General features: G+C 41.5%; 1 protein-coding gene across 1 annotated transcript in view; it reads right to left on the reverse strand.

Moving 5' to 3' along the window:
- LOC122544122 (equilibrative nucleobase transporter 1-like) overlaps positions 1-3,762 on the reverse strand; it is a 45,445-nt gene extending 41,683 nt beyond the window's left edge. Inside the window, exons 1-2 of the mRNA XM_087981586.1 lie at positions 3,747-3,762; positions 3,513-3,579 (exon numbers count right to left, since the gene is read on the reverse strand). The gene's annotated coding sequence lies outside the window, so the exon portion shown is untranslated. The remainder of the gene's footprint in view (positions 1-3,512; positions 3,580-3,746) is intronic.
- Between the last annotated feature and the right edge of the window lie 9,929 nt (positions 3,763-13,691).

The raw sequence follows: 13,691 nt of genomic DNA on the forward strand, positions 1-13,691 counted from the left end.
ACCCAGCCCACTCCTTGATTGTCCAAGTTATAAGAAGGGTTGTTCTAGTTTATTTGTTGGAGTAAGAACATTTTATAGCGCAATTTATTAATCATCTGTGTAAATAGCTACTCCATATCCAGCCAATCTAATGTCTATGACAGACATTATTGTGCACTGCAGCACTGGTCATATCCCATCATTATTGAAAAGAGGAAACCCTGGAAATAAGCAGAGGGAGAAAATGAGCTGATATTCCAAAGCAACCAAGAAAGTCTCTAATGGACTTTCATTAGTGAGATAGATGATTGGTGGTGGTTTAAACTAAGGGTCACCATACCTCAGGTGATGGGTTAACTTGAGAAGGAGAATTCTTCCTGGTCACCTCAGCCAGTGTGCGAATTGAACCTGCCCTTTCCGTGTTACTTTACAATAAAAGCCATCACTCTGGCCAACTGAGCAAACTGCTCCCCCCCCCCCCCCACACACACACAGAATTGTGTGGCAATATCTTAGCGTTTAATGTCTAATCTAAGGTTGGTTCTGTTCTGAAGACGCATGACTGGACCCAAAAAATTAACTCTGCTTTCTCTCTCCACAGATGCTGCCAGACTTGCTGAGTTTTTTTCAGCAATTTCTATTTTTGTTTCCCATCGAAGGTTTCTTCAGCTCAAAATTGCCTCGTGAGCCAGCCCCTTTTGAAAAAAGTTCTAGAAACACCATTAGGTAACTCAATTCTGTCCAATGTATGGTCTATGATCTAAACACCCATATCCGTGCGTGGTTGATGGCTCCTTATCTATAATTTGTAACTTCCATTAATAAGCAGACTGCTTTCTTATTACAGGTACCCCCAATTTTCAAAACTTAGCCTTATGCCACTTTGCTTTTATTAAGGACTTACATTATTAATTGTTTTCATTAACTGAATGAAATCCGAAGAGGACTTTCGCTTTTCCACAAAAAGGTGCCATTTTTCCCACACAAATTAATGCTTCTTTGCTTTATGCCATTTCGGCTTCCGTAAGGTTTCATAGGAAAGCTCTACTTTCCGATATTGGGAGATATGTGTAATGGGATCCAAAGTGGATAAATCTTTTTGGCTTAGGTTGACATTTTGGAAGTCGACAGCTACAAATGTAACCATCCGGAGCCTGGTCTGTGCCTGTAATATCGCAGGCATGTGGATTACGTGTGTACAGTCATTGCCACTATAAAATCCATGATCAGCTGCATTCTGTTCCATAACGCTTTTATCAGAACACAGCCATGCATCTGAGGTACAAAGTGCCGAGTTTACTTCAGAACTGTTCAAGGTCCTGGACCCTGTTATTAATTAAGAACGGCCTTAATTAGTGAAAGTTAAGTTTGATTGCTGTGTGTGACAACAACAAACTTGCCCTTTTGACTTTTTAATCTTATCAATTCCTTTCCACTTTACAACACCATCTTTATTCTTTAGTTTTACATTGAATTGTCTGAATGACCTCGCGTCTCAGATCAGCTGATACCCTGCCTCAGCATTCTGTGAGTTGTCTCTGTGATTTAAACTTTGTTCACAACCTGTTCTATAGTTCCCTCCACCCAAAATTGCTGGTGAAACTCAACAGGTTTGGCAGCATCTGTGGAGAGAAAGCAGAAGTTAATGTTTCTGGCCCAGTGACCCTTCCACAGGACAGTTCTGAACTCTACGTTGTCTCCACGGATGGTGCCAGACCTGATGAGTTTTCCCCAGCAATTTCTGATTCCGAGCATCAACAGTGCTTTGGTTTTTAATTGCCTCAAACAACCTTTAAATGATTTTGCTAAACGCCTCTCGAGGAGGTGGTGTGTGAACCTGGTTCAGAGGTAGGAACACTGCCAATATGCCACAGTGATCCCTCTGTTAGCTGGGCTTATGAAAGACTTATGTCTGTTTGAACCATGGGTTTAAACTTTCACAGTGTGAGCAAACTTTCTATGAAACAACAAAGAATGTTTTGCTTATCCCGATTGTATTCATTAACACCCTGTGATGATAAAGCATTATTTATTTTGACGGGGTTGCAATTTATTTCTTGCCTGGTACGATTTTCAGGTAAATTAACTTCCCAGAATGAATTGCCTTATTATGCCCCTTTCAAGTTCCATCTGTGTTTATTTGGATCAGCCAACAGCAAAGGAACTGAGCGAATTTCTTTTATTATAGATTTCCTCAAAAACCTTTCACGGAGAGCTTTAATCTGGAATGCACATTGGTCAGGAATGGATAATGCCAATCCATATAGCATTTCATCTTTCCTAAGGAGTTCGCTGCCTTCCACATCCAATTCACTCTTCCACATCCAGAGCTCAAGAGTACCATGCCAGGGCAAATTAGAATTAATTCTCAGCTCTCGTTAGGACATCTTTTCTGTTATCAAGCTCACATCAACTCCCACTGTACCCGTAAAGCAGTGAGCTCCAGTCCATTACCATTCTAACTCTCACACCCAAACCTCAACAGTCAAATATGTGTCCAGTATCCCGTGTACTGTGCACTGACGGAGAGGGTCAGCAGCTCAGTTGGCTGGTTTGTAATGCCAACATGGGCCAGATCAACCCCCCTTTACATATGTGAAGGAGATAGCCTGGACCCTACTGTTTATCATATTTAAAGACAAATGTAAAGCACTGTGTTCCATGATTCGATACAAACAAAACAAATGTATTAGCATAATTTTAACGCAATCAAAAATTAATAAAAAATGTATATTATTTAACTGCCAGGCATCAATTGCTACAAGGTAGCAACCCACACGCACACTCTTGCCAAAGGCAAATTCAGCAAAACAGATTTCCCTCACTTGCTATCTCCCTCCATACTTGTAAGTATTCAATATATCATTGCTGGTTTCTCAATGCATCCGTTTACGATGTTCAAAATCAACATATGTTTGCCAATTGCTCGCTCAAGTGGATTCGCCACTCTGAAGGTTGTGTGGATGCTGGATCTCACTTCTGTTGTCCCAGTATAGTATTTTGATGATGGGCTGATAGGTTACCTGACAGCCTATTGTGGTGAATTTGTATCTCTCAACCTCCACTCGTGGCATCAATGACAGATTTCGTAAGTCGAGATCTGAAGAATAGTGGTCCACGATAGATCCTTGGAGTTTCTTTAGTTCAGAAAACAATATATCCAGGAACTGTAGTTTTCTGTTCTGAAAACCTTTCTTTTCTACCCAAAGGAGACACATCAAAATAAAGGCAGTAAATTAGCTTGGAGTGATTTATCTGCTGTGTCTATCCTCCATTAACTCAGATATCTCTAATAAGCTTTTTTGGTTGCAATTTCCAAATTAATGCTCCTTAGACTTTATTGCAATTATTGCAACTACGTTCTCTGTCTGAATGTAGGGACAGATTATAGCTGCTGCCATTGAACATGACAAACTGAGTAGCAATTGTTTCAGCCCCACAGTGAGCAGATACTCCGGACAAATACACCGTGCACTGATGTTAACCGAGAGTTTGGAATTAATTGCCCGAACATCGCTCGTTTGCATACATACCACTATCCAATGCATTTGAGATGCAATCGGAGACTGGGGATGTTGTTACTCAAGACTCACTGTCCCACTGTAAACAAATACCCAGTTCAGTCTTAGTACAATTTGTTTTTTTTTAAACCTTCGCATCAGTTATTCATATTTTCTTTTTACTTCCATTTATTTTAATCTTTTTAATTCCCTGACCAGGCAATAGCCCCTGAGTATTGTAAGGAAATACCATGTTGAAATTCCTACCTGAAGTATTCCAAGTTGAGAGATTTAAACTACCATCTTTTTCCGATACTGCGGATTATCACTGCCACTGCAGGAATAACCTTTACACTCTGTTTATTGAGCACACTCTCTGCTACACCTTATCCGGTGAGCACTTCGGGTATGCTTGATACTGCTTCATTTGGAGACGTGCGAAACAAGGAATTAAAAGCAGCAGGAGGTCATTCATCACCTGACCTTACTCCACCGTTCAACTTGATCAGTTCGTTTTTTCTTCTATTATTCCTTGGTATCTTTAACATTGGAAAATTAGCCTCTGTCTCTAACAGTCTGATCCGTTCAGGGCTGTTGTGGAATGTAGTTTCTCCTCAGTAAAACCCAACGTGTTTCATTTCATTTGGTGATGAAAGTACAATGAGTAAACGTGAAACAAACTTAAATCAGTTGTTGGGGCAGTTGTGCCATTCCATAATTGTCTTTCTCACTCAGTCTGCTGATGTACTTTGAGATTTCCAGAGGGCTTCGACAAAATCATTCAAAATGGAGTGAGTGAACACGTAGTCAACATCATCATTGGTATGAATTTCCATCATACACGGAGAGATGCAATTGGAAAAAGGGAGCTTGTGCTGTTTAAATTAGCCTCCTTTAAATACAATGGCTTTGGTGCAAATTGCCCCGTAGGCCAAAATACCCAATTTCAGAAGCATCACATGAACAATGACAATTTAATAATAACATTTCTACAAAAGACAAGTGAAATATGCTTTTCCAGCACCACGTTAAGAGTCTGATCTCCAGCCTCTGCCGTCCTCACTTTGCCCTGCTCTTTATAAAGCAATAATTTGTACTTGGGTGTGTCTTGCACTCAGTGGAAATGTCGGAATTCTTTACTTCTCTGCTGTGATTCAAATTCCCTCATTCCTTTTGTGAAGTTATTCTTTGTGTTTCTGACAATCTTTCTAGAATAACAATTTTCAAAAACAGTAAAATTGCCATTCGTTGGACCATTATTTAACAGAGCAATATTATGAACTGAATGCTGACCAATGAATCAAGAGAAATATCACCCCCAAGGAGAGTTATTGTAAGTACTATTGTGTCTGCCTTTGATATTGTCAAATGGTTGTTCAATTGATCAGTTGTATTGAAATCACCCAGATTTATTCCAGTTATTTGAAATGGCCTTTCATACATGCAGGGAGTGGAATAGTGGTATGTAAGGTCGTGGAGTTAATATTACACCGTGGCCAGGTTAAGTGCCTGGAGATATGAGTTCAAATCCAGCCATGGCAGGTGGTGACAGGGATGTATTCTATGTTTACTGATGAATCTGGATTGGCAGGGACAATAAATGGGAGGTAAATGATATATTCAGGTGGACAGTGACTGCGTATTAGCACAGCTGCCTCACAGCACCAGGGACTCGGGTTCGATTCTACCCTCAGGCGAGTGTGCCTGTGGAGTCTACCTGGGTTTCCACTTGGTGCTTCAGTTCCTTCTCACAGTAAAGACGTGCAGGTTGGGTGGATAATAAATGGTTCATAATGTCTAGGGAGGCATTTGCTACCTGGATTTGTTATGTGAGGCATGGGGACAGGGGAGAGGGATGGGTCTGTGTGGGATGCTCATGGGAGGGCTGGTCAGAAGTCAATTGGTTGAATTACCTTCATTCACGCTGCAGGGATTCTTTAATTCTTTGAATACTGGCGAGGCCAGTGATGTATCGAGAAGGACAGTGAGAACATCAGGGAAGTCAGTGATGTAACTGGCTGGACAGTGGCAATACAATGAGGGCACTGATGCATCTATTGTTGGAATTCCACCTTTTTCACTGGGTCTCCTTCCCTCAGGAACGGCAGTATGTTTTCCTCCCTTGATGATTCATGTGATTCCAGGTCCTGGAGATGGGGGATAAATGATGATCTCAGCAGGACTGCACACATGCAGTGCCTGAGAAGGTTCATACTTCAATCAGAGAACGAAATGTTCTTATTAAAGAGGGCAGCTCCTACCATAGAGTGCAGAAGGAAAGCTCTGAGACATATTTTCACACTTGGAATAACCTTACTCGATGCAGCATCGGTTGAAATATTTTGTGACCTTGGAATAGGTGTTAGAGTGGGCAGTGTTATTGTTGACAGATACCAGATTCTGTTTTTTTATTTCATTAGGGTGTACGAGCAGCAACACTCCTTCATAACTGACATCAAACTTATTATTATAATTAATTTGTTCATTTACAGAAATTTGAAAACCTGGAATAAAGCTGAGCAATGTTGTAACCTTGATCTCTCCAAGGAGCTTCCCATATAGTATATGTCAGCAGCTCTGAGTTTCAAATAAGGAGCTGGTCAGCTGCTTGAAGGGACAGATCACCTCACACGTAGATATACACCGACCAATTCAATAAGTAGAGAAGGTGTTTCACGTCATCCTTGCTTTCATTGGCATCCATGGTATGTCTTTATAATAATTGAACGTGTTTTAATTTGCTGCTGATCTGTTCTCTGGTTTTATCTTTGAACAATAACATCTCCAGCTCACTGACTGGTCATCCTTATCCAGGCACCAGGGCAGTGATAGCCATTCACTGAGCAGCATTCTCGGTACAATTCTCCACTGACAGATATTCCCAACTTCACTGCTGCTGCAGCATTTTCTGATCTCAGTGTTCTGTCATCTGTTCTGGTTTCATGTGGTTTGAGGGTGTAAAGAGAGATCATGCAAGTCAGGTCTGAAGAAGAGTCATTGAACTCGGAAGTTTAAATCTGCTTTGGCTCCAGAGATTCTACCAGCCCTGCTCAGTTTCTCCAACAATTTTTGTTTTGTTACACAAATGAAGCCTCCTCGCTCTCGAATTTAGAATGTCAAGGGTGATCTGAGAACATTCATATGATATTAATGAAAAATATTGGAAATCATAAACTATTCTCATTGGGTAGGGATTCTAGAATGAGGGAACGTACTGTGAGAACACCTGTCAGAGTGTTCCAGCTTGGGAAACACTTTGACATACAAAGGATGGTAAATCGTTGGAAACGATTTTCGCAAATAACAGTGGATGCTGGATCAGTTTTGAATTTTATATCTGAGGTGGTACATCTTTTGCGCATCAAAGAAACTAAGGGATGTGTGCCCCATTTTGCTTTGTAAAACGTAGTCTAACTATCATCCTTCCAGGAAATTCTCTCCTCCTCCCCGTATCTGGCCAGTGAAATCAAATCTTGACAGCTTGCTGTCCTAATCCCTGTATGCCAAGAGTTTTGTCATGTACAGATGTGTAAATTTAAAGTGGAAATTTTGGAACAGTCCAAATACTCACACATTTTAGTGATCAGTCACGTCTGGAAGAGGCTGAAGGTTGAGAGCAAAGGAGAGAATCGCAGAGACACAAAGATGGAGAGCAGAGGAATATCTGTGATTGTGGTTGTTACGACCTCTGTGTGTTTCATCCATCTGTGGTTAATCTATGTTGTAAATGTCTTATATTATGTCATTCAAGGAATCAATCCTCACGATTACTCGAGTTTTGTGTATCACTTCAGGAGAGTTGGTTACATGCTGCGGAACCTAAGTTGTTGCACAAACACACTTATTTACGCAGCAACATTGTCTGTTTTCAGAGCAAAGATCAGTATTGCAATAAAAATACCTGGTTACATGAATTCCTCGTGTTATAAGTAAGTAAAACTCCTCAGTGGACCCACAGAAATGTCATATTGATTCCAGAGCATGAAATAATCTTTTAAAGGTATTCACTTGTGCGATATGGGCGTCGCTGGCTGGGTCAGAATTTATTACCAATCCCCTGTTGCCCCTTGAGAAGGTGGTGGTTCACTGACGTCTTGATCCACTGCAGTCAACAATGCCCTGAGGGGAAAAAAAATCCAGGATTTTGATCCAGCAGCAGTGAAGGAACGGCAATACAGTTCCAATTCAGGAAAATATCTAGTTGCATGAATTCTTTACACAATGAACAAATGAAACTTTTTAACGATAACTATACCGGGCTCACTATTTTTTAATATCAAGCTTACAAATTCCACTGGGCTGCTAAATTAATGCAACCCGTAAACAGCTATTTCCTGTCATCGATTGCAGATGCAATAAAATGCAAGAAATCTGGCTGCTGTTAAAAGTGGTACAATGCAGCCCTCTGCTGTCGTACCCAGGCCTCTGCATGTGATGTAGAGGAGGATTCAAACTCTCAAGGAATTCAGTCAGCGAGAGGGAGAGAGAGCAGCAATTTACAGCATAATCCAAACTAACAGCACCATCCAAACACAGACACACACTCACATACACACGTCTGGTGTGGAGGCAGTTGCATTTGGGATGAGATCCATCAGTGTGGAACATGCTCGCATTTGCTTCATCTGCAAAATGGAGTTTGTCTTTGAGCAGTATTTCTAATATTATACGCATCAAATGCAGTATTTCCATTGATATTCTCTACAGGTACATTCGAGTGAGCCATTTTGTGGGAGGAAGGGTAAGTTTTACATCACTTTCTGCAGCTTACAATGTTTTCTGGTGTGCTCTCACAAATTCGAAGTGAGAAAGGATTTCAAGGTCAAGGGGATGAGACCAGCACTGAGCATGTTCACCTCTTCCTCCTCATATCTCATGGACAACATCGCAAGGGATAGGGCAAAATGATTCTGAGTGTCCAAAGGTATTCTTTGAAGAAATAAACCAATGCACAAAATGAGCCATTCACAGGCTTTGATGTTTTCTCCAAAATCAATCTGATGCTTGTGCAGTGGCTTGGGGAGTCCAGTAGTGGATGGAATTGTATCACTTAAAATACAAAAAGGACAGGCAGAGAGAGAGAGAGAGAGAGAGAGAGAGAGAGTCTGAGCCCTTGATTCACCACATTTTAATTTATTCGTTTAACTGTCTATTCGGACAATGTGATTCCCATCGCAGGCAGAGCTGGTCCACAGGCACCTATACAACCATTCACACACATGAACACATGTATGCATCAACATAAGTATCAACATGTGATTTTTATAAATGACTTGAATGAGTAAGCGGAGGGATTGTGTACTAAATTTGCCAACGAAGTTTGGTGTAGTGGTGAATAGTGTGGAGGGCTGCTGTAGTTTGCAACCAGATATTGACAGGATTCAGAGCTGAGCTGAGAAATAGCAGATGGAATTCAAGCTGGAAAAGTGCGAAATCATTCATTTTCGAAGTTCGAATTTGAATGCAGATTACAGGGTTAAATACAAAACTGTTGGCAAAGTGGAGGAATAGGGGGATCTTGGGGGTCCACGTCCATAGATCCCTCAAAGTTGCCACCAAAGGTGATTGGGTTGTTAAGACGGTGTGTTAGCTCTCATCAGCAGGGGTTTGAGTTTAAGAACCGCGAGTTTATGCTGCAGCTCGAGAAACCCCTAGTTTGGCCACACTTTGAATATTGTGTTCAGTTCTGGACACCTCATTGTAGAAAGGACTTGGAAGCTTTACAGAGGGTGCAAAAGAGATTTACCAGGATGTTGCCTGGACTGGAGGGCATGTCTTATGAAATAAAAACGTTGAGGAAGCTAGGGCTTTTCTCATCGGAGTGGAGAAGGATAAGGGGTGATTTGATAGAGGTGTACGGAATAATAAGAGGTATAGATAAAGTGGATAGCTAGAGACATTTTCCCAGGGCAGAAATGGTTTCACAACGGGGCATAGTTTTAAGGGGGTTGGAGGAAGGTCTTGCAGAGATATCAGAGGTAGTTTGTTTTTTTCACAGAGTGGTGCGTGTGTTGAATGCACTGCCAGCAGTGGTAGCAGATTCAGATGCATTAGAGACTTGTAAGCCACTCTTGGATAGCGCATGGATGAGAGAAAAATGAAGGCTATGTCGGCTAGTGTAGTCTTAAAGTAGAGCAGAGAACATAGAATGTTACAGCACAGAACGGGCCCTTCAGCCCTCGGTGATCCGCCGACCTGTGAAACTAATCTAAAACACATCTAACCGACATTATTCTATTATCATCCATATGTTTATCCAGTGACCAGTTAAATGTTGGCAAGTCCACTACCCTTGTAGGCAGAGCATTCGTCGCTCTTACTAATCTCTGTGTAAATAACCTACCTCTGACAGCTATTCAATATCTATTACCCCTCAGATTAAAGATATGAACCCTCATGCTAGCCATCGCCATCTGAGGAAAAAGGCTCTTACTGTCCATCTTATCTAATCCTCTTATCATCTTTTTAGTCTCTATTAAGGCATCTCTTAACTTTCGTCTCGCTAACAAAAGCAGCCTCAGATTCCACAGCCTTTCCTCATACCTTCCCTGCATACCAGCCAACAGCCTAGTCAATCACCTCTGCATCTTTTCCAATGATTCCATATAATGCCTTGTCGACAACTGTATGCAATACTCAAAATGCGACTGCAATAGTGTTTTGTACAGCTGCAAAATGGCCTCATGGCTCCGAAACGAAATCCCTCTGCTGATAAAAGCAAACACAGAATATGCCTTCTTATCAACCCAATTGACATTGGTGGCAACTTTCAGGGATCTATGTACGTACACACCAAGATCACTCTGCTCATCCACACAACCAAGGATCTTACAATTAGCCCAGCAATCTTTATTCCAGTTGTTCCTTCCGTTGTGAAGCACCTCATACTTTTCTGCATTAAAATGCATTTGACACCACTCAGCCCAGCTCCGCAGCTTATTTATGCATTAAAATTTAATAACTTTTAATATTCTTCTACGTCCACATCCAGGTCATTTAAAGAACTGTCAAACAACAGTGGCCCCAAAACAGATCTTTGTGGCACACCACTAGTAACTGAACTCCAGGATGAACATTTCCCATCAACCACCACCATCTGTCTTCTTACATCTAGACAATTTCTGATCCAAACCGCTAAATCACCCTCAATCCTATGGCTCCGCAGTTTCTGCAATAGCCTACCGTGGAGTACCTTGTCAAATGCTTGACTGAAATCCATATAAAATGAAATGTTTTACCTTCATCTACAATTTGGTCAAATTCTCGAAGCACTCAATAAGGTTTGTGAGGCACAACCTGTCCTTCAAAAAACCGTGTTGACTCTCCCTAATCAACGTATTCATGTCTAGATGATTATAAATCTTCAGTCTTATAATCATTTCCAAAACTTTACCCACAACCGAAGTAAGGATCACTGGTCAATAATTACGAAGGTTGTCTCTACACTCCTTCTTGAACATGGGGACAAAAATTGCTGTTCTCCAGTCTTCTGGCACTATTCCTGTGATGACATAATATCAGAGCCAAAAGCTCTGCAATTTTCTCCCTAGCTCCCCAGAGAATCCTAGAATAAAATTCATCTGGCCTAGTTTCACACTTTTCAGAATTTCTAACTCCTCCTCCTTATGAGCATCAGTTGCATCGAGTCTGATAGCCTGCATCTCAGTATTTACCTGGACAACTTCGTCCTTTTCTGTGTAAATATTGACGAAACAAATATTCAATTAGCGCCCCTCCAATCTCTTCGGACGTCACATACAACTGACCTTGATTGGCCTTAACTTTACGCTAGCCATTCTTTTATTCCTGACATACCTATAGAAACCTTTCGGGTTTTCCTTGATCCTACCTGCCAAAAGACTCTTCATGACTTCTCCTGGCTCTTCTTAGTTCTGTCTTTAGATCTTGCCTGACTAACCTGTAACTCTCATGCACCCTAACTGACCTTTCACATCTCATCTTTACATAAGCCTCCTTCTTCCTCTTGATTCGAGATTCAACTTCTTTAGTAAATCATTGTTCCCTCGTTCTACCACTTCCTCCCTGTCTGACAGGTACATACTTGTCCGGGACTCACAGTAGCTGTTCCTTGAACAAGCACCACATTTCAATTGTGCCCATCCCCTGCAGTTTCCTTCCCCACCTTATGCATGCTCAATCTTGCCCAACTGCATCATAATTGCCTTTCCCCTAGCTATAACATTTGCCCTGTGGTATATACCTATCCCTTTCAATTGACAAAATAATGTAACTAAGTTGTGGTCACTATGACCAAGGTGATCACCTACTTTGAAATCTAACACCTGGCCTGATTCATTCCCCTCCTCGAGTAAGATAAGCGTTCGGCACAGCATTGAGGGTCAAAGAGCCTGTACTGCCCTGTCCTCTTCCACATTCCATGTTCTATTAACATTGGATCACTTTAAACACAAGAGGGACAGACAAAGAGAGAGACAGTTTGACCCCATTTCAATGGCTTCATCTCCAAAACAACAGATACCCCATTGCACAGCGATACAGACACAGATACACACAGCTGAAAGATGCATTTCCAGCCGTTTCGTCACCTTACTATGTAACATTTTCAGTGCGCCTCAGGCGAAACTCTGCGGAAAACTCCTGCTTTCTATTTATATGTTTGCGTTTCTTTTAATTGGTGATGTCATTTCCTGTGGTGATATTATTTCCTGTAGTGAACTCACAAACAAGTCTGCTTGCTTGGTTTGTTGCTGAGAAATCGCAGAGCAGAGGAAAGTCCCGTGTATACAAAAAGAATGGATACCCAAAGAACACAGTCCGCCGATTTCGCAGCAACAAACTCAAATAAGCAGACAAATCACGTCCAGAAACCCTAGCCACTCTCCCCTACATCAAAGACACCTTGGAGATGACTGCCAGACTACTCAGACCCCTTGGCATCATGGTAGACCACAAACACACCAACACACTAAAACAGCAGCTAATGAATTGAAAGACCCTATACAGACAACAAGCAAAATTAATGTCATTTACAAAATACTGTGCACGGACTGTAACAAACGCTATATTGTACAAAAAGGCAGAAAACTAGCCACCAGGACACATGAACACCAACTAGCCACAAAAAGACGTGAGACTCTCTCACTAGTATCCTCACATACGAATGAGTAGGGACAACACTTCGACTGGGACACACATCCATCCTAGGACAAGTGAAACAAACACACACACAAGAATTCCTAGAAGCATGGCATTCCAACCGGAACTCTATCAACAAACACATCGAGTTAGACCCCATCTACCACCCTCTGAGAAAAGGAACTGGAAACGACTTCACTATAGGAAATAACACCACAACAGGAAAGAACATCACCAACCCAAAGAAACCCAAACATATAAATAGAAAGCAGGAATTTTCAGCAGTGCTTCGCCCGAGGCCCACCGAAGATGTTATCAAGTAGGGTGATGATATGTCTGGAAATGAACCTTTCAGCTCAGTGAGCAAAACTGCGTCCAAAACCTCAACCTGAGCTACAAATCTTCTCAAGACTCGCTAACAGATGCACACAAATACAGATAGATTGTTACATTAATACGCAATAGGCACACACACATCAACACAGAGGCATACCCAGATATGCACACAAACAAAAAAAAACACTGAAATACACACATTAATGTGCACTAGCACACAAACACACACGGACAGACACACAGAGAGTGTCACTTACATAGATATGGTCAGAAACACTTATGGACAGGCAGGCACACAGATACATATATAGGGGCAGAAACGTACAGAGATGACCACAGAGAGGCACACAAACACACACGTGCATGCAGACATTCACAAATACCTATCTGTGCACACACAGACAACCATACACATACAGACACAGAGACACACATGAGAAAAAGAGCCATTTTAACAGCAGAAGGTTGGTGGAGGGTTGCTGCATGATTTGAAAGTTGAGAGTGATCCAATGATTGAACTGTGGTTGCAGACGAAATGAGTTATTTACAGATAGAGTTTTGGTTTGCAGCAAATAGCTTATTGGTTTGTGAATTAGTGACCAATTATCATTGACAAAGGGCTTCTGTTTACCAGTAGAGATGTGATCGGTTCTCAGTCTGCTGAACATCTTGGAGCTAGGATCCAGATTCAGAGAAGCCTTCAGGCCTCCATTTTCTAAGGATCTCTGTTCTCTCAGGAAAAGCTACTTTAAATCTGAA

Source organism: Chiloscyllium plagiosum, unplaced genomic scaffold (genome assembly GCF_037043375.1).
Source record: "Chiloscyllium plagiosum isolate Xiang-an unplaced genomic scaffold, Cpla_swu_hap1 HiC_scaffold_40, whole genome shotgun sequence".
NCBI classification, from domain to species: Eukaryota; Metazoa; Chordata; class Chondrichthyes; order Orectolobiformes; family Hemiscylliidae; genus Chiloscyllium; species Chiloscyllium plagiosum.